Below are 23,067 nucleotides of genomic sequence, written 5' to 3' on the forward strand. Positions count from 1 at the left end.
CTTCTCCTCCTCCTCTTCCTCCTCCTCCTCCTCCTCCTCCTTCTTCTCCTTTTCTCTCTCTCTCTCTCTCTCTCTCTCTCTCTCTCTCTCTCTCTCTCTCTCACACACACACACACACACACACACACTTTCTCTCAAATGTAAAATTCTCATATGTAAATGAATTCAACTGAGATGATTTAGTAAGGCCTGTATGTATATGGGTGTGAGACCATCTACTGGAGCATGGGTAGCCATCAGTTGCCAAGAGTTCCTCAGCTAGGGGTTAGACTCCACGAGCCATTTCCCCATCCGTGCTGGGATTTTGGCTTGCTTGATTGTGTGAATATCTTGTGCGTGCAATCGCAGACACTGCACGTTCACGTGTGCAACTGCTCTTTGCTATCTGGTAAATAATAACACTCCCCCTGGCTCTGACAGCTTTTTGATTCCGTCTCTCACAATGATCCTCAAGTCTTGAGTGCGTGATATAGCTGTCCCATTTAGAGCCTAGCATTCCACGGTCTCTTATTCTTAAGTGGATGTACGCCTCTGCATTAATCACTGTCTACTGCAAAATGGGCTTTCTATGTTAAGGGTTAGGAGATGCAGTAATCTGTAGGTATAAAGAGATGAGCCTATGGTAGTTTATAGCTGTCTCTGTTTAGCAGAATAATAGTACTAGGTTGTCCCCTGAGACCTAAAACCTAGCCAACCACAGGTATTTGGCCCAGTTAACAGTGCCGGGCATGGGTCCCATCTTGTGGTGTGGGGTTTAGTTCCAATCAGAGAGTAGTTACTCCCACAGAACTCATGCATGTTGCATCAGCAGGCATATCTTGGTGGGTTAGTCAGTATGTTAGCTCACAGGGTTCAAAGCAGAATAAAAGTAACAGTGACCTTTCTCTCCTGGTAGCATGCATAGAGCCTTCTCACACTGTAAAAGCTAACCATAGGAATGAGGCTTCTCAGTTAGTATTAACTTTATTTCTCCATGTTCTATGAGTGAAGTATGTGGTATCTTCAGTGAAAGGGTCTTATTGTCAAGTTCTATAGAGTAACAAAGTCACTAGCTCTCACTTGATCTAACAACATATAATGACTGTTTGCCCAGGTAGTTAGATACTCTTTTGGTCCCTCTTCATAGCTATACATCATTCCATCTATGGTGAGCCATCATTTTCTTAGTTATACTAGCATTTTCATTTTTTTTCTATTGCAAACAAGTCTGTGATGTAGTAGTTATCTATATGCATGAGTTCTATCTTTCTGATTTTTATCTTAATGAGGAACCTTTTCCTTCAATAGACATTGCTTGGATGAGCCAACAATAATTTATCACACCAATAAATAATCCTGGCTTACAAACAATCAGAAGAATCACATATATTGAAGTTACCTATTTTACAGAAGCAAATGGGGCCTAAAAAGCCAATAAACTTGTAACAAGCCTCTTATTTAATGAACCTAAAGCACAGACTGGAACCCCAAATGTCTGGGACCCTATCCAATATGCATCCCACCCTAATCCATCACCTCCTGGAACAGTTTCTAAACCATGCATAAGCAAACGTCAACTGTCAACACACAGCGTACACACGTACAGGTACACACTGTAACTGAAGAAGAATTAAATATACCTTACAATTCCATTTTTAGTTGAGACTCCCTATAGTAGCCATGCATCTCACCACAGCGTTGTTATGTGGCATGGTCCAAGGCTCGCCATACGCATCTTTGAAAGGCTTCTAGGTGAGTCAGAAGTATAGCGAGGGTGTTGGTTAACTCCCATGTGTTAAGTGCTGAGTACACCCGAGGAGAGCTGGTATAGGCACAGATAGAGCATTCCCATTTAGATCTGAGCACTCCACAGTCCCTTAATCTTTGCATTTGGAATGGTTGTGATCTCTGCATTAACCACTATCTTCTGCAAAAAGAAGCCTCTCTGATGAGGGCCGAGATACGTGCTAACCACCAAAGCACTCACCAGAGTTTCCCCATCAGTTCTTAAAGGTAAGAAAAGACATCACACCAAACTATCCCAAACTGCTGAGACAAATGGTCAAATATTAGCTTTTTACCAGAGTTGGTACCTGTAATGTTTCTGTCCCAAGCTTACACACTGAATCAACCACAAAATATGCCTAGAAGCCTAAAACAACCATCAAGAATTTAAGAGACTGCCAGTGTTGAAAGGGGAGCATAAATTTCAAAGACAGAGAATTGTCAATAACTTTCTGAAGTTTTTCAACACAGAAATGTTATGTAAAAGGCAAAATCTGGTATCTGTGGCTCTCCTCCAACTTGCTCTGAACACCTATGGTTCTACGCCACACAAGCAACTCGGGCTCCTGCTCATATCTGACTCTGCCTACATTATAGAGCTAGCACCAACATGACTTGGGCAGGTCAGATTCACATGATTACATCACTGGTCCATCAGCAGAGACTTGTCATGTGGCTGCTTGGGAAAATAGACTAAGCTGGAGTACATGGCTACCTGAAAGGCTGGCTCACCTTCAGGTCTCTGCAAATGGTTATTGCACTGCCTGGCATGTTTTAAATACCTAATGGTACGGCAGCACTTCATAATCACCTTCCCTAACATTGGTGGCAAGTATAAATAGTCTTCTTAATATGCCCAGAAATGTTCAGATTCCAGATGTTCCCTCAGTAAAGGAACTCAAGCTATAATTTCCACCTCACTCAGAAACTCTGGGTCAGCGAAAAGTGATAAGCATTTTTTTTCTCCTACAGATTTCCACCACTCCATACTCCAGGTCAGCTCCTGAAATGAATCCATATCCCTTTGCTCTGAGACTCAGAAAACCTACAGAGATTGATTTCTGGCCCTTTCTTTTCCTTCTAAAGGAAACCTCCAGAGAAATCCACCTCAGAAAAACCCTTAGGCCTTTTCCAGGGGAGGCTTCATCATATCTACAGATGCTAGGAGCAGGTTAAGTGAGGGACTCCTGGTCTTTCCTTGCTGAGGTTCACTCCTCTTGACTAGTGTGTGTCCATATCGTCTTAGAAAAACACCGATGTGCTAGACACATGGCCAGGGCTCAATAACACTTGCTGTTCTTCAGAGGGGCTGAATTCAGTTCCCACAATTTGAATTAGAACCTTGACCATTAATTTGAATTTTTAAGGCTACAGTCAAATAGACAGGGATATTTCAGTAAACCCATTGTCCACTAGAATTAAAACCACATTTGAAATCGCTTCATTTTTGAATTGACCATCTTCATTGACACCTTCAGAGGTACCACTGAATGGGGCACGGAGATCAGGTGTTCAAGGCTAGTTTTGGCTATTCATCCAGTTGGACGCTGAGCTGAAGGACATGGTGTCCTGTCTCAAAAACAAACAACAATAAAAATCTCCAAACACAAAACAAAACAAACAGAAGTACACCGTACACCATGGGTCTGATTCTTTCCTTTCCCCAGTCTGTGCTAGGGAGGGAAAGTAGAAATAAGGGTCAGGAAGTCTCTGAGCCTGAGCCACACACACTCTTGTGGACTGGACAGAGGGGCTCTTGGGCATCCTTCTAGGTGTGGTTAGAAACTCTATCAGACACATCAGTACCCGACAAGATTCCCAAGGAAGTCCAGGGTGGAGAATGGATCTCATTAATCCATTTTTGTATACTCTCTGGACATTTGTTTGGTCCCTGCTTGTGGGCACTGCAGATCTAGCCCTAGATGAACAGATTTGCAGATTCATGGCTTCTCTGAGAGCCTTTCTAATGATGTCATGCATAGGACAGCTTTGGCTCCCTCCTTCGGAACCTGCCTTTCTCTGTTCATATAAAAGGGAAATGCACCCTGTGTGGGCACAGCAGTATGGAGAGAAGACTACAGTACCAAGTTCAGGGCCACTTGACGCTGGTGGGAACCCATATCAGAAACACACCAGGCCTGGTTTCCATGAATTATGGAGAAGCACACCTTCAAGGGCAGAGTTTCAGACCTCAAGGCAGATTTAGGAACAATTGCAAAGGTCTCAACTCCTTTGCTTTCTAACTACTGACCGTCTCCTTGCCTCCTGAGTGGGTGGGAACAAGGAGAGACGTCAGAGAAAGTGGTACAGTCTGTCTTAGCAGAACATTTTGAGTTGAGGAAGGAAGGGAAGTCCCTCCAGCAGAAAGCTTAAGTCTAATTTGGCTGATTGGTGGACCATGGAAATTGATTTTATCAATTTGTTTATGTGACACATCTTTTCCATAAATTAATTGAGCCCTTAAAATAGCAAAGGAATTTATCAAAAAGCTCTACTGGCCAAGGCAGACTTAAATGAAGTGTTTAGAGTTTGTTAATTCTTCTGGTAACAGTAGGGAAATGCCATGTTACCAGGGTGGCCTTTCTCACTACTGTGACAGAATAACAATCAACTCATGGAAGGAAATATTTGTATAAATAAATAGATAAATAAATAAATAAATTTGTGTTTTTCCTTCTGGCTCTTTAGTTCCCATCAATAATGACTCTGTGACTAATTATTAATAAGTAAAGGCATTGGCCATAAGCCTTGGCTCATTCACTGACTAGCTTGTAACTAGTCAGTGAATTTAACCCACCCAAACTACTTTATGTCTACCATTTGATTAGTTACCTCTCCTTCAGCCCAGGCTGCGTTTTCCTCATTGTCTCTCTCACTGTCTCCCTGAGTTCATCTACCTGTTGGTTTATATCCGTCTCCTGCTCTCTTGAATCTCTAGTCTCTTCTTTATTCTATCTTGAGGTCAGTTACTGCTGGTTTATGCCCCTGCATGTTTCTTGAATCTCCCTTTAATACTCTCACTATTTCCCAGAATCCTCTCTCCTCCTGCCACTGTCCCACTTCCTCTTTCCTGCCTCCACTCATTGGTCATTGGCTTCTTATAGACAGGTGATGCTTATAAGAGATTCCCTCCACAAAGATTTATTTTAGCTTACCATTTCCAAGAGATTTTAATCAGAAAGGCATGGTTTCATCTACATTAAGAGTTCTCAACCTGTGGGTCACAACCCCTTTGGGGGTCAAACGACCCTTTCATAGGGGTCACATGTAGATATCCTGCATACCAGATATTTACATTACATTATGATGCCTAATGGTAGCCAAATTACAGTTATCAAGTAGCAATGAAAACAGTTTTATGGTTGACGGTCACAACATGAGGAACTGTATTAAAGGGTCACAGCATTAGGAAGGATGGTGGCTTGTTCCCATGTGACAGACCAGAAATGGAGAAGACAGTCAGAACCAAGGGCAGATACAGTCTTCGGAGGCCTGGTACCTTCCCTGCTCCAACCAGGCTCCAATTTCTAAAGGCTGCACAGCTTTTGAAATAGCATCATCAGCCCACAAAGAGCATGAGCCCGTGGGCAACACTTCAGAGGTGAGCAGTCACCCAAGCCTACTCAGAGAATAAACGGGAGTCATTAATCATCATTTGCTAAGTCTAAGAGCCTTTGGGGCTGTATTTCCCCAAAGTTGAGAAACTTAATGACTCTAGTGATGGAATAAAGAAATGTTTTGAATCTTTCGTAAATCATATTGCCTCCTCTTTTAGGAGGGCAAGCAGGCTCTTAATAAAATTAAAGAACACACATATTTATGCATGCAATAACTACATAGCAACGTTTGAACTATTACACTGTTGGGTCCTCTGTGAACTCTTAATAAGTATAGTGATAAATCCATCCAGATAAAAGTCAACACTGAGCCCCCAATGATCCCTGAACATCTAAACAGTTTTAAGTTCCTATTTTACAGATGTTTTTCTGACACAGTACCACAGCAGGTTTTTCTGGCAGTAGGTCACTGATCACCTTGAAGCATACAGATATTACAGTGGGAGACGTAGAATGACAGTGTCCGTTCTAGAGGAAAAGGAAGTGATAAGAAGTCCTGGACATTTAGGAGGAGTGATCCATGTCCTGTATAAATGAACTACTGTGGTGGTTTCCACTCACACTGTTTGTACTTCATTGTTTGTACTTAAAAAGCTCCATAACTCCTGCTATTTCAATATCAATATTTCTATGGCTCTGGAAAGTATATCCTTTGCAACTGTTTTAACTTAGGATGAAAACTTCAAATGTCAACTAAAAATGTGTGGGCAGGTGTCTGGTTTTGTCATTTCAATAGTCTTCTAAGCTACACTAGCAAGCTTGAAATGTTTTCAGTTTTGTTTGATTAGTAAGGTCCCCTGCCTCTTGTGTACATGTCTGTGGGTGACCTGTCTAGGGGAAGCAGACAAGTAAACTTTCCTCTTTGAACAAATAGCCCCCTTAAAGGGAAGTACCTTGTAGAGCCATTGTGCTGTTGTGGAATTCACCTGTAACCCTGCTCTCAGAAGGACAGACAGAAAGGTAACAGGTATGAGCCCCTGCCTTAACCTACCGAGTGAGTCCTGGTGTCAACTAAACAAAAGGAAACGTCTTTTAAAATCACAAAGTTCTCTACATTTACAATCTTTATACATTGACTTATAAAAACAAGTTTACAAACCAAAAATTAAAAACAAAACAACAAACAAACAAACAAAAACAAAACAGCAACATAACCTCGCAAGGTGGCTCAGCAGGTAAAAGTGCTTGCTGCCAAGGCTAATGATCTGAGTTCTGTCCCTGTGCCCAACAAGGTGGAGGAAAAAACTAACTCTTGCAAGTTGTCCTCTGTTGCACATAGACTGTGGCACATGTGCCTACACACACGTGTGCACTTGCATACATGTGCTGAAGCAAAATAAATGTTTTTTAAATAAAACTAAAATTTCCCTAAAATAAATAAACCTAAAAACCAAGGCTATTTTTATGTTTTTTGAGACAGAGACTTATTCTATATCCCAGGCTGTCCTTAATACCAATCCTTCTGCTTGAGCTCCCAAACTGCTGGGATTACAGATAGGAGCCACTAAACTAAGCTAAAAATAACATTTTTCTTTAAAATTAAAAAAAAAATGCTGTTCATTTATTTATTGCAAGGCTCGACAGCAAGTCTTTTCATCTGCTGAGCCATCTTGCCCCCATTAATAAGTGCTTTCTTCATTTCTTGATTCTCTCTCTCTCTCTCTCTTTGTGTGTGTGTGTGTGTGTGTGTGTGTGTGTGTGTGTTCTTCCTCATGAGGCTCTTGATACTGTCCTTCTGTATGAATAACAGTGATCGTTGTAAAGCTCTTTGTGGTTTGTGTTTTAATCTGACATGTTGATATTCATGCAAAGTCCTATAAAATGGTTTCATCATTTCCTTTTGCAAACACTCTGGAACCTTTCTGGGGAGCTGACAGGAAGGTGCTCCTGGGCCCAGCCTTGGCCACTAGTGTGGCCTTCCTTTACCAGACCTCTCGGTGACTGCTCAGCTGCTTAGGAAGAATGAGGACAAAAGGGTTGGGAGCTCGTGCTCACCACCCAGTGGGGAGGTAGTGTTAAAGTGGCCCCCAGATGACTCTGAATTCATTTCTTTTAAGTTATTGACAGATGGAAAATATATTTACAAACACATTCTATGGAAAACTCATGGGCCCCATCATGTCCTGAACCTCCAGAGAGAGCCCTCATGAACCCCAATTGGAGATACACAAAATATGGTTGTTACCTATGGCTGGAAAAGATGTACATCTTACACGTTCAGGGGATCCAAGCAGTCATCTCACAGAATGGAATTTTCCAGCTTAGCTACTCTAAGCAACTCAAAACAAAAACATCTGAGATTGCCTATAGCACCTGGCCGAGTGCCTGAACCTGGCAGTAAGCATAACATGACTTATGTAATAAGTGATTTGAATAAAGTATCCGTGTTACCACATCATTCAAAACAGTGCTGTAACTTTAATTTTTTCAAAGTATATTTTTAATGATAGTTCTTAAATGCTTTAACGTCACTGCTAGCCCACCACCCACCAGAGGCAATGGAAAAGAAAGGATGCAGGGGAAGTAGGCTGTTCTGAAAGGTTCTTTGGAGCAACTCCTGTCTGTGTTGTCTGCTGTTCCTCTCATAGGTCAGGAGCCGTAGCTCGACTCACTTGTAAACACTTCACAGATACACCAGCAGTCAGGTTCGGTAGAGTCAGATAGCAACACCAATCAGCAGCGGTGGCACAACTTAGCAGAGCAGCCAGGCCTCAGTCTTGACTTGAGTCAGCAGGAGGGACCTGGAGGGATGCTAGGAGAAGTTCTTGGCTGTGCCTCTCTCAGGGGAGCAAAGATCAGCGAAGATGCAAGCCCCACAAGCATTGCAGAGCTAGAGCAAGACTAGATCAGCTTTCGTCACTGTCCTTTGAATCCTATCTATACACTCCAAACATCACGTGTCCTCCATGGGTCTCACCTCAGCACGTGAGTCTGTCTCAGCTGACGTCACTCAGCCAATCTGTCTGAGTCCAAGGAAGCAGCAAGAAACTGCAGTCCACCACCAGAAATGTTTTGGTGTGGTTTCTCACTATAGAGTCCTGACAAACGCAGCTCAACAATGCAATGTAAGGCAGACCAATACATGCATGCCGTTAGCAAAGAATCCATCACACGTCCTTTCATGTGCTTGCTTTAGCAGAACTTCCTTTCACCCGTGTCTGCTTCAGCCAAATGTTCTATCACAAGTCTGCCTTAGTTTTTCACCTGTGTCCACTTCAGGAAAACACTTCTTCATGTGTTTGCCCCAGCAAAACACCTTCCAACACTACTTACTTTCCAAAGAACTCTTACATTTCCACTTCCTGGGGCTCTAAGGACTGTCTTTCTTCTTAAATATCCCAAGAATAGTTTCCTTTAGAATCGCTATAGATTCCAAGTTGTATCATCTGCAACCAGGCTACTGTGTATCACACAGTTACACAAACACACAGACACACACACATGCACACACCCAAATATAATATAATAAAAAATCTATACACTATGTATAGTAACACAATATTACAGTTTATATATCTTATAAATAGACACACAGACAGGCAGATGGATATGTAGATAGTAAAATAAATAGGTAGATAGACGATAGATAGATAGATAGATAGATAGATAGATAGATAACTGACAATGAGATTAGAGACACTGAGGTGAGACGGGCTCTGGATGCACACTTAAGCACTGAGTACAGAAACCACATTCAGACTGACTGGTGTGGGAGGGGAGTGATGGAGGTGGGGCATTCTTATTAGCCTCTGCTGGAATCCAGTGATTGGGTATTCTGTGTGTTATTCCCTTTACTGTTCTTGTAAGAGCAGTTTCTCATTGGCTTCTGCAGCCTTCTCCAAGCTTTTGATTAATAAATATTTTCTTTGATAACAGAGTCTTCTCTGATGTACAATCCCATCCAGCTTCAACAGAGAGGACAAGTACCACAACACTTTTAAAAATAAAATCATAACCGCCTTACCATTTTTGGGTAACTAATTCATGTTGAGGATCCCATATCCTGACACCATGATTTTTTTCCCTCAACTTCATCATCAAGCTCTTGTGATTCTGTGAACAGCTCACCTTGCTCAGCACTGCTGTGAGAGCCAGTGACTCAGGGCACCATTGTAGTTAGCATGCCTTGACTTAAGTCCCATCCTGGCTACTGATCTGCTCTCGAACTTGACAAAGTCACCTGGAACTGTAAGCTGAATAAACCTTTCTCCCCTAAACTGCTCTTGTCAAAGTATTTTATCACAGCAACAGAAATCAAGCTAGAATGTTTGTTTTCCTCATTTTAGGGCTGCTTGTTGAAAGGATTATGTGGGCCAATGCAGATAAGGCTTCTGGCTCCAGAGAACCAGGGAACACATGACACTGCTCTGTGTTGTTGCTGCTCTCCAAAGCATTAGTCACACGAGGCTCAGGGAGCAACGTTCTTTGGATGACATTTCCACAGGCTTTGCTTGATGTCATTCATTTTCGATAGTTTAGCACCTCTCTGGGGCCATGTCACTCATACACACACCCTAGCATACCACACACCCCCGTGCATGAACACACACACACCACATTACTGTCTGGTGAAGCCAAGGCCCTGGGCTTTCTAGACGTGTGCTCATCTGTGAGGCAGTCACTGGATGTAAGGCTCCTGGCTGCAACGGCTTGCTTCTATGACTTGCTCACTGGTGCCCTCTGACTTTTTATAGGCGTTTGCTTGTGCTTTGCCGTTTGCTGTATTTTCGTTTTTTTAAACTCTTTCATACTTTACTATCTCTCTTTTCGTTTTCAAGGACAGAATTTCACTTTCCACTGATTCTGAATTCAGATCTCTGAACCCGAACAGGACACACTGGGTTGAGCTCTGTCGTAGTTTCTCTCTTGTTGATGAAACAAAACACCACAACCAAGGCAACCTATAAAGGAAAGTGTTGAATGTGGTGCTCACTGTCCCAGAGGCTTAGAGTCCATGCCCAGCACAGCAGGGGGCATGCATGCAGGCAGGCAGGCAGGCAGGCAGGCAGGCACTGTAGCAGAGCCTGAGATACACAACACAGCAGAGAGGACTATCTGGGAATGTCACGGGCTTTTGAAGTCTCAGAGCCTAACCCCAGTGACACACTTCCTCCATCAAGGCCACACCTCCTGATCCTCCTGAAACAGTTCTATCAACTGGGAATCAAGGATTCAAATATAAGAGCCTGTGGGGCCATTCAGATCATCAGAAGCTGTCTCAAAGGAAGGAGCGCTGCACTTTGTGGCACATATTCTAACAACGCCACAGCTACTGTCTCATCGGATCTCATAGCACTAATATGACACTTTATCATTACGCTCATTTTAGGGATGAGAATTTTGTCTTATTGAAAAAGGAGCAATGCTAGGTCACTACTGTGCTGAGAGAAGCAGGGTGTTCCCCTCAGGCGTGTCACGTTTATGAATTTTACCTAAGCTTATTTCCATTTTATTAGAGGGGAAATATTCTACTGAGAATTCAGGAAGTTCTCCCTATCTTCCCCTACCGGCCTAGTCACATAACAATATGGCTGAATCTTTCATCCACCCATTTCACAGGGATTTGTATGTCACTTAATACAGCACTGTTCAAAATGCTCTGAGAGATGTGGTATCATATGACAGCAATCCTAGCCCTTGGGAAGTTGAAACTAGGAGGACCATGAGTTCAAGGCCAGCCTGGGGTATATATCTAGACATCATCAGGGGTTGGAGGAAGTGATGTAACTTACACACGGAGGGACCACTCAGTGGTAAAGCACAGTTGCTATTCTTGGAGATATTGGTTCCCAATATCTATAAGGTGGGTCACAACCTAGGGTAACTCCAGTTTCAGGATGTCACTTCCTTCTTGTCTCTGTGGGTAGCAGGCATGCACATTCAGATATGCAGGCAAAACACTCATATACATATAAGAGAAATAAATCTTTAAGAACTGCTTGGTGGGGATATGAAGGCCGGCTCTTTCTTGGATGGCTGGGATAGCAGATATTCTGAGCATCAGATCACTGAATCTCCACATAACAACAGGTGGAACTTGTTCACAGAAGGAGTGAATGGGTGGGAGAGGACATGAATGAATGAATGAATGAATGAATGAATGAATGAATGAAGCAACAGTGAGGCTAAATTACGAGGTCACATGATCATGACCAAATTCTAGGAAGGTTTCCCCTTTTGTCAAAGTTGAACATAGAGTTAAAAATCCAATAGAGACTGGAGAATTGGCTTAGTAAGTAAGATAAGAGCACACCCTGCTCCTGTGGACAACTCAAGTTCAGTTCCTAACTGCAGCTCCCAGAGATTTGCCTCCTTTAGCTTCCATGGGCACCTGCACGTGTACACACACACACACACACACACACACACACAATTTATACCTTTTGGCAAATTCAAACAGTGAGGGAAAGCTGGTGGCAAGTCTCAGCAACCTCCCCCTACACTAACTCCTGGTCGGGGCAGCCACTTTGAACTTTTAAAGTCCTTGCTCCTGGCAACTGCCTTGTCTTCATCACATAATACGCTTGTGCCGATAGTGTTTGATTTACCCCTTTAAGATAACATCTGATACCTTTGATCCATCAGTATTTTAAATCGCCATGACAATAAAAACTCACTTTGTTTCAAACGTTCTGTTGACCGGCCATATCTTTTATCTTGATAACTAAGGGGCTCTTTCTCCATATCTCCAATTATATCAATTATATTGCTTTTCTATCGCTCCAATAGAACATTATGACCAAGGCAACTGATAAAAGGAAGGGTGTGCTTGGGGTTGATGGTTCCAGAGGGATCCCTCACCAGCATGGTGAAAAAGTGTGGTAGCAGACAGGCATGGTGACTGGAACAGCTGAGAACTCCTTCTGCAAGCAGGAATCAGAGAAATAACTGAGGATGGCATGAGGGTATGAAACCTCAAAGCCTGCCCCCAGTGATGCACTTCCTCCAGCAAGGCCACACCCCTGAAAGCCTCCCCAAACAACAATACCACGTGGGGACCAAGAAGTCAAATAGAGAATACTGCGGACCGTTCATTCAAACCACCGCAGCATCTTGCTTCCATTTGGCTTGCTTCTTCCGTGTTTCCAAAACATCGGAGACAGATGTGTCTCAGGCTGCATCTACTCTTTCCTCAATTTGATGTGTCTTTTCTCTCAGATTACTATTTTTACATTTACCTTTATTTTAGTTTACATAATTTGATCTTACCGCACTGTGAATCAGCCTTTGTGAGTTCTAGGAGAGTGCTGCGCCACTAAGCTACCTCCTCCGAGTGACTTCTGGATCTTCCCATTATCTAAGCTCCATCCACTTTCCATGACAGAATAAGTGAAAGACAGAGATTCCGAGTCCCACCATGTCTGAAAATCTGCTCCTCTGCAGATTTGAGGGGATTCGGCAGAATGACCAATCAGATGCTCGATATGCAGATGCCCCAAATAGAGGCAATCCTCTGTTCTCCATATCTAGCTGGCCCTCCCACCTTTCCCAGTCTGTGAGGAGGACCAGATGTCAGGCTTCCGTTTGTCTGTTCTCCTTTATCTTGGATAAAGCACACAGCATCCTACTGAAGCACTGTCCCCTTGTGGTACTTGTCTCTGACTCTGGTGTTTTGGCATGAAGATTTCTGCCTCTGTTCTAGAGAGTTCTGTTGTCCTTTCATTTATCTACCCCACTTTCTCCTCCGGGAACTACCGCTACCTCTAATGCCAGGCCCGATCCCCCATCAGCTCCCACGCCTCTTTCTCGCATAGATTCTTCTTACCATTCATATTAATTTATATAGCATTCTGTTCTGATCCCGACACGGAATATTTTCATTTTTGCTACTTTATTCATGTTTAGATTTCAGATCGAGTGAGACGGCTCAGCAGGCAGAGGCTCAAACCATTGCGTACATGCCTAAGCCGGTGAGTTGAATCCTGACAAGTGGCAGGAGAGACCCGATTCCAGCCCCAACTCCTCCCCACATGCATACCAAGGCACACATGCATACCAAGGCACACATGCACCTACACACAATAATAAAGAAACAGTCCGTTAAACCTCCAAGGAGCTGTTCTTATCACTACGTATGTATTGTCATTTTATATCATTTTAGCCCTGTTTTGAAATTTCACTGTTGGTTTTTTGTTTGTTTTTTTCTTGACTGGGATTTGGGATGGGTTGTTGTTGTTGTTTGTTAACTATTCTTTTCTCTGAGTTAGTTTTTGGACTTATTCAAGCTGGGTGTTCTCACATGGTGAGAGGGCCTCAGTTGTCAGTGGCTCATGGCCATGCATTCTTGAAGAGACTGGCTAGAAGCCTCCATGTTCATGGGAATGGTGTATTGATGATTCCTTCTGACCACTTGAATGTCAGCTTGTGGGGTACTTTCTCTGGAGGGACTTACGGGCGACTAAAGGAGTCCTCACATGCCCTAAAGACAACAGCCATACCCTACATGTGCCCGTGTGGCCTCAGTCCTGCTCAGGCAACACTCTGCAATCATTCACTGAACTCTGTCCTCTACTGACCTGTCTTCTGCGATCACTTTTGACTGTCATTGTATCACATAGGTGAGAAAGCAGAAGTGATAGGCAACCATGTGGGATACGTGGCTCATGGCTTTCCTCCTGCTCCCCCAATCAGGAAGAAAGGCCCAGCCCCTCCTTCCCATTCAAGAGGACCTTTACTGGTGGCTCTGATTTCCATCACTGGGACAGCTGAGCACGGGGTGGGGGGTGGGGGTAAGGAGCAGGGGTTGTTGTGGGGGGAAGCTGGAGGTGGAGGGAGATTCTCCCAGATGTGTCTCCTATTCTTTTTTTATTCTCATCTTTGCTCACCTATATTTCCGGTTTGGCTTGCACCGTCTTCTAACATGTCATTTCCTCCACTGCTGCTAACTTTTTAGAAGTTTCTAAACATTCTAGTTCTGCTGGTTGAGTACACAGATTAGAAAAGGGATTTTCTTGTTTTGTTCTGATTTTTCCTTCTGGGCCAGATCAAGTCTCCAGATTGAGAACTTCTGCTTATAATCACCACTCTTTGCTTGCCACAGGGGAGTTGGGCATTTTCAGCTCCATTAACAGGATAGCCTGGGCATGGGCTTATATTTCTGGCAGACAATAGTTTTAGACCCTCACTATGTGAGAAGACTACCGGGTCCCTGGCCTCCAGAGGACTAGACCTCCCAAGCCACTGTTTTCTCCCTGATCTGGTTGCCAGAATCTTCATTCCTGCCCACCAGGGGACTTTTCCATACTGTTTCTGTGCTGTGGAGATTCTTTATCTTGGATTTCATGGAAAATAATTTGTCCCTTTCCCATGTATACACCAGTCCTTCATCACAGATATCTCTGCTAAGGTTTCATGGTGAAGAACTGGATTTTGGAAGCTGGACAGACCCCTCCACAGTTTAAAGCACTTGTTAGTTTGCAGAGGACTTGGGATCCATTCTCAGCACCTGGCTGTGATTGGATGCCTCTGGGCTCTGGAGAGGACCTGGGTTCCATTCTCAGCACCCAGCTGTGATCGGATGCTCCGGGCTCTATTGGAGAAGCCGCAGCACCCTAGAAGCTCAGCATGTTTGTTATACAGAGTTGAAGAGGGAAGCAGGGTTATTGCAAACAGCTGAACAAAGGTGACATGTTACAAACAGATAAACATGGAGGAAGGGTTTATCATATTCTGCTGGATCAAGGAGGCAGGTTTAGCTGATCTTGGTAGGAACAATCTCTGTAGGGGAGTAGTCTTCAGAGCTCCTGGGGTGGCTGGGAATAGACAGTGGTGGACATTGCCTGCACACACCCTCACCCGGGGCTGGCTCATATGGACAACATACCTTCTCTCAGGTCTTTATTCAGTTAGGGCAAATATTTTCCAACTTGTACATCTTTCTGCGTAAGCATTTCCCCTTTAGCTTAGGACTTAAAGATTTATGATGACAATCCTTACTGCTGTTAGACATTTTAAATGAAGGAAAATTCTCATTCTGTGCACTCAACCAAATGACTTAATCAATTTCTCCTTGACTTACACAGAGGAAATCTGAAGCTCATGCTTTAGAAAGCTTTATGTAAGACTTTTTTCTCCCACACTGAACATCAAACTGACTTCTTATTCAACTGTCAATAATGGTGCGATAATTAAAATACGCCTCTGAAGCATTGTGTGAAGACAAATAGAAATTCCGCTTATATAATTAGAAAGGGGAACGTATTCAAGTGCCTATTGTCAATGGATGCAAAAGGCGACTGTGCGTTACCCTACTTCCTTATTGGCATGGAGCACGTCGATATGTGAGCTTTCAGTTTGCACACCTCCTATAGTGTAGATTTGCTGCAGCTAAACAAAACAAGCCAAGAGAAGGAGGAGGAAGAGGAGGAGGAAGAGGAGGAGGAGGAGGAGGAGGAGGAAGAGGAGGAGAAAAGAGAAAGGAGATTGACTGTAGGTGTTGTCCTAAGTGTATCCTGCAGGAAACTTAGAAGGCGGTAGGCTGTTTTTCTATTATTTTCTTTTTGTTCTTTGACGGTTATTTAGGGTTTAACTCTGGTGAATCTCAGGTTTACCATCTGTGGGTGACGTGGGAAGAAATTGGGAAATTTGGAATGAGCAGTCAGGGGGTAGCCTCACCCATGAAGCAGCAGTCAGGCACCTTCTGTATCACTGACAATCATGTTGGCAGTGCAGTTCCCAGGTCCCTCCAGACCACTCGACTGTGCCTGTTAAGGAACTCCCTACTAAATTGTGTGGAGCCCTGATTCCAGAGCTGTGTCAGACAGACAGGAGAGAGTGCATTCTCCCAAGGTCACAGGCTCGTAACAGGACCAGCTGTGGCTTACAGTGGCCTTGTCCCACCTCATGCTTACAGCATTCATAACTATAACTTGTTATAACTTAGTTATAACATCACTAAGTTCCTATTTTCTTTATTTATGTTGATGGGTCAACACTGTGAGGTGTTTAGTTTGGTTTCTTTTCTAAGAATAATGTTTGACTTTGTTGATTTTCTTTGATGTGTACTTTTCTACTTCATTAATTAGTTAATTAATTAATTAATTTTCTGCTCTTACTACTATTTATTTTTCTGTCTCTGATTTTATTCTACTATTTGTCCTAATTCTTTGGTAGACTTGTAAGCATGCTAAACTCCTCTTTCCTAATATAAACAAACAAGATTACAAATCATTCCCTAAGAACCACTATAGCTACATCTGACAAATTCTGATAGATAATTTTGAGTTTTCATTTAGTTCTTAACATTTCCCAATGTCTACTGTGATTTTGTGTTTAGCACATAGACAGACTTAATGTTTCACAGATGTTTTCAGATATATGATGTCTGGTAGATACCCATTTTGTTTCTAACTGAAATGAACTAGGATTAGATATCATGCTCTCTATGACTGTAATTCTTTATATATTTGTCAAAGCAGGCAGGTTAAGAGAAGAATTTTGGTAGCTTAATCATAAGCTGTTAATATGTATTTACTTAATCAAAATTTCATACATGTATATAACGTGCCCCCACTTCCCCCTTACTTCCTCTCAAATTCTTCCTCTATCCCTACCATCACTCTCCTCTCCCAACTTTATATGCTCTCTCTCTCTCTCTCTCTCTCTCTCTCTCTCTCTCTCTCTCTCTCTCTCCCACACTGAGGAGGCTGCAGAGATGGCTTAGAAATAAAAAAAAGAGTATTGACTGCTTTTGCAGAGGACCAGAGTTTGATTTCTGGCATCTACACGATGGCTCACAACTGTCTGTATCCTCAGTTACAGATGACCTGATGCTCTCTCATGGCCTCTGTAGGCACCAGGTATGCATGCACATGGTGTAAAGACACATAGACAAAACTCATATACATAAAACACATAAACAACCCCCCCACTGAGTCTGCTTAGTGCTACCTGTATGTACATGCACATAGAACCATCTAATGGAGCATAGGTAACCTGTCAGGAGTCATATTATCACACACACAAAAAAAGACTCCATGGTGGTCTGATAAGATACAAGGGGTTATTTCGATTTTCTTGTATCTGTTGAGGCTTGCTTTGTGACAGGGTATATGGTTAATTTTGGAGAAGGTTCATGAGATGCTGAGGAGGTGTATTCTTGTGTGTTTGGGTGAAATGTTCTGTAGATATCTGCTAGGACCATTTGATTCATAACGTGTGTTAGTTTCATTATTTCTCTGTTTAGTTTCTGTCTCCATGACCTGTCAGTTGGTGTGAATGCAGTGTGGAAGTCTCCCACTATTAATGTGTGATGTGTGATTTAAGCTTTAGTAATGTTTCTTTTCTGACTGTGAGTGCCCTTGCATTTTAGGGCAAAGATGTTCAGAACTGAGATGTAATCTTGGTGGATTTTTCCTTTGATGACTATGAAGTGTCCTTCCCCATATTTTTTTATTGATTTTGGTTGAAAGTCTACAACCCAATTAAAAAATGGGATACAGAGCTAAATAAAGAATTCTTAACCGAGGACTCTCTAATGGCCAAGAAACACTTAAAGAAATGTTCGACATCCTTAGTCATCAGGAAAATACAAGTCAAAATGACTCTAAGAGTCCATCTTACACCTATCAGAGTGGCCAAGATAAAAAAAAAACTGAAATGACAACTCACGATGGCAAGATGTGGAACAAGGGAAACATTTTTCCATTACTGGAAAGAGTGCAAACTTGTACAACCACTGTGGAAATCAATTTGGCAGTTTCTCAGAAAACTGGGAATAGTTCTACCTTGAGACCCAGCTATACCATTCCTGAGATTGTACCCAAAAGATATTCCACTATATCACAAGGACATTTGCTCAACTATGTTCATAGCCATTTTTTAATATTTGTAATATCCTGAAACTGGAAACAACCTAGATGTCCTTCAATTGAAGAATGGATAAAGAAAATATGGTACATTTACACAATGGAATACTACATGAAATTTGCAGGCAAATGGATAGAACTAAAAAATATCATCCCGAGTGAAATAATCTATACCCAGAAAGACATGCATGGTATGTACTCACTAATAAGTGAACATTAGCTATTCAGGATAACCATGCTACAATCCACAGGCCCAAAGTGGGATTACTGAATCTCACTAAGAAGAGAAAATAAAATAGACATCAGAGGTGGGTAGAGGGAGAGGGAGAAAACTGGGTGAGAGAGATGGTTGAGAGGAGAACTGAGGTAGGAACCATGTATGGGGAGAGAAGGGGGTGTGCTGGGAGAGAAAACAGGAATCTACGGAGACGATCTCTGGGACTAATCAGAGACCTAGGGAGGGGGGCTCCCAGGAGTCTATGGGAGTAACCCTAGCTGAAAATCCTAGCAGCATGGGATATGGAACCTGAAGTGGTCACCTCCTGTAGCCAGGTGAGACTTTCAGCAGCAGGAGAGGGACATCGACCCACCCAAAAAACCTTTCACCTAAAATTTGCCCTGCCTATGAGATGTACAGGGACAAAGATGGAACAGAGATTGATGGAATGGCCAAGCAATGACTGCCCCAACTTGAGACCCATCTCATGGGAGAGGGCCAACCCCTGACACTATAAATGATATTCTTCTGTGCTTGCAGACAGGAGCCTAGCATAACTGTCCTCTGAGAAGCTTCATCCAGCAGCCGATGGAAACAGATGCAGAGACCCACAGCCAAACATTAGGCAGAGCTTGGAGAGTCTTGTGGAAGAATGAAAGGATTGAGGAAGTCAGAGGGGTCAAGGACACCACAAGAAGACCTACAGGTTTAACTAGCCTGGGCCCATAGTAGCTTCCAGAGACTGAACCACCAACCAAAGAGGATGCATGGGCTGGACCTAGGCCCCCTACATATTTGTAACAGATGGGCAGCTTGTTCTTCATGTGGTCTCCTAACAAGTGAAGCAGAAGCTGTCTCTAACTTTGTTGCCTACCTTTGGACCCCTCTCCTCTAGCTGGGCTGCCTTGTCTGGCCTCAGTGGAAGAGGGTGTGCCTAGACCTGCTGTGACTTGATGTGCCACGGTAGTCAGTACCCATGGGAGTATGTATTCCTTAGAGAAGGAGAGGGAGGAATGGGGGAAGAGGGTGTGAGGGTAGGACTAGAAAGAGAGGAAGAAGGGGGGCTATGATCTGGATGTAAAGTAGATAGATAGATAGATAGATAGATAGATAGATAGATAGATAGATAGATAGATAAGATAGTCAGAACGAAAAGAAAAATGACTCTTTCCCAGTATCCATCAATTTATAGCAGCTTTTCAGATAGGGGTGGGATTTCGTGACTATCCCTGTCCTTGTTGGGATCTGGGCTAGCTCGTGCTTATGTAAATCTTGTGTGTGTAAGCCCAGCCACTAGAGATTAATAGCTGCAGTGACCCTATTATGTTTAGAAAGTGCTGTGTTGCTGGAGATGCCTACTGCTTCTGGCTCTTATGCTGTTCCTGCACCCTACTCCATGATGATCCCCAAGCCTTGGGGGGATATATGCATCCTAATTAGAGCTGGATCTTTTTAAGTTTCTTCTCTTTGCACATTGGCTAGCTCTTTGTATAAATTGCTATTTGAAAAAGAAACTTTTCTAATGAAAGTTGAGAGATGCACTACATAAGAATAAGAATTTAGGGCCCAATTCAATACTATGTCTTTTGTTATTGAATAGTAATATTAGGTTCTTAGTATTCGAGCCTATGTGGTAGCCAGCTACCAGTTTTGACCCAGCCAACATGAGGCATACAGAGAAGTCTTTAAATTCAATTAGAAAGGAGCTGTTTGCCCCTATAACACCCACACCTCTATTTCATCAGTGGTCATATCTTGTTGGGCCAGTTGTTATTGTATTTTTGATGTTCTGTTACATACTAGATATTGTCAAGTTTAGAACTGTTATTTTGGGAAAATTGGTTGTTTTGTTATTCATCATGTCAGAATTTTTAGCTGTAGTAATGCTTTTTTTTTGCCTTAGTTTACTTTGTCTGATGATAGGAAAGTTGCTCTTGATTTCTCTGGTTACTATTTCCCAGTACATGATTTTTTGTGTGTGTTAAATATCTTTGACTTCTGCTCTTCTTTTGCTCTCATGTTTAAGTAATACATTGTGGGGGGCGGGTAAGATGCCTCTACACATAGATGCACTCACCTTAAAGTCTGGTGACCTGAATCTGATGCCAGAAAACAAGGAAAGGGAAAAGGGGAAAACCTGACTGTTCTTAACATCACAGCTATGGTTCCCTGAGCAAGCCGTGCACAAGACCAAGCAGATCAACATTTCAGCATCAGTGCTGACCAGCTGACAAACTTTAGGTAGGAGATGCTGCTGGGAGAGGAGCATGAGGTTTCTTGAAAGGTGTGGGTGGGCCTCGGCAAGTCAACCATGTTCCTGTGAATGGCCGCACACCCATGTGCATTCGAAGAGCACGGATCAGATTCTCGGTGTTGATGAAAGTTACAATAAGCAGATATTAATCTGGGCATCTGTGTGTCTGGAGGATTTATGAAGAAAAGTGATGGTGAGCATGTTCAAAACACCCTGTGCAATATAAAGGTCTCAAAAGGAATTAATAAACAGCATATTAAGAAAGAAAAAACTATTTTGTATACTAATGTCAAAGATTTATAAAAAATATTTTTCCATTGTAGCTTTCTAGGTTGGTGGTGACTCCTCACACTGAAGAGTCATTCCAGCATGTACTGGCTTTCACTGTGGTGACTGAAGGTGTAGTGGCTGAGGGGCAGCATTGGCCAAGGCATTGAACATGGTCATTGTCTTCAGCTCTGTTGCTTCTACAGTCATGGGCTCTCCCCTGCTATAATTTAAATGTAGCGTGATGAACTAGGATCTATATATTTCAAATCTGCAAAAATGCATAGCAATAATTTTAATACAACTTATTCTTCATTTAGTTGTTTTCTATTTCTGAACTTTGGTTGTACATACAATGGATTTCTGTCTCTTTACACCATGTCTTAAATATTTCTTCATATTTTTGAATCTTGTTCATCTAAACTACATTCAGATCATCTTCCAGTTCATAAAGACTCATATCAACTCTACCTACTAATAAACCTGTCTACTAATCCTTTAAAAAACATAGTTGCTATAACTTTTCATTTTCTACTGCATTCATTTTAAAATCTTGGGCTGGTGAAAAACACATTAGCTGTAGAACATATGTATTCTTTAAAAAGTCCAAGTCTGTCTGCTGCTTCTGTGTCTTCCCACCCATGCTGTGCTGCCTCATGGTGGTTTCTTTCTACATTTTAAGATGAGTATATATTGCATCTTCTTCATCTGTATGTATCTACAGATATCTGGGTTAGATTATAGTATTCCAGAGGTCAGTGACTTCTGAGATTCACATGAAGGCTACTAAACTGAAGATTTTAGTCTAGCTGCTACTGAATGTTTCTCAGAGCCCAGTAATAATTACCTGAGATAAAATCTTGTGGGATCTGGGTTCTGGTTACAGAATTTCAGAGATCTTTCTTTCTTTCTTCACCTGGCAGCAGGATGACGAGAAGACAGAGTTTGCTATGAATTTCTGTGCAGTATGCTTATTTCCCATTCTTATGCAGTCAGGTCTCAGCTAGAAACACAGTCCATTGTCTCCCTGGCTTGAGGATGTGGGCTCAGCTCAGGCCCCTCACACCCAGTGGACCTGTCCGAGTGGAGGTTCAAGCTCGCACCCTGAGCACAAAGCTGGCTTTCAAATTTGCTGGCCCCTCAGTTTTTGCTTTCATTTACTGTTGGGTTTGATAATCTCCACACTTACAGTAATTATTTTAAAATATGAATAAAAACATTTACATTTTTATTTACATTTTTATTAGAAAACAAAATATATCCATACTTTATAAGAACAATGTGTCATAAGCAGATGAATTTTGCTCCAGGGGTGAAGATGGTTGTATTGATCAGGATTCTCTAGAAGAACAGAATGTGTAGAATAAATCTCCTTATATAGAAATGGATTGATTAGAGTGACTTATAGGCTGTGGTCCAGCTAGTGCAGTGATGGCTATCTATCCAATGAAAGGGTCTAAGAATCCAGTAGGTGTTCAGTTCACAAGGCTGGATGTATCATCTGGTCTTTAGCATATACAGGAATCTCAAAGAATGGGCCCCAATGCCAGGGAAAGAATTGACTTGCCAGTAAGAGCAAACAGGCAAAGAGGGCAAGTTTCCTTCTTCCATGTCCTTCATCTTGGCCTCAGAGGTGTGGCCCAAATTAAAGATGGATTTTTCCCACCTCAGAATATCCAGACCAAAAGTAGGACTTCCCATTTCAAATCATTTAATTAAGAAAACTTCCTTTACACATGTACCCAGCTACATGGGCTTTAGGTAATTCCAGATGTAGGCAAGTTGACAAGCAAGAGTAGCCAACACCATGATACATAGAAAATCTATTAATGTAATTCATCATAGTAAAACCAAATTAATAATCTTTAAAGTATTTTCCATTTACTTGTTATATTATGTGTATGGGTGTCTTGTCTGCATGTATGACTGTGTACCGTGTGTGTGGCTGATACCCATTGAAGTCAGAAAAAGGTATCCGACCCCTTGGAGCTAGAATTACAGATGGTCATGGACCACCAAGTGGGTGCTGAGAACTGAACTCTAGCCCTTTGTACAAACTGTGAAGCCTTAACCCTTGAGCCATCTCTTTGGCTGAAATCTTTTTTTTTTTAACTTTTATTAGTTCACTGAGAGTTTTGTTCA

The sequence above is a fragment of the Grammomys surdaster genome, unplaced genomic scaffold, assembly GCF_004785775.1.
Source record: "Grammomys surdaster isolate TR1022 unplaced genomic scaffold, NIH_TR_1.0 257, whole genome shotgun sequence".
NCBI classification, from domain to species: domain Eukaryota; kingdom Metazoa; phylum Chordata; class Mammalia; order Rodentia; family Muridae; genus Grammomys; species Grammomys surdaster.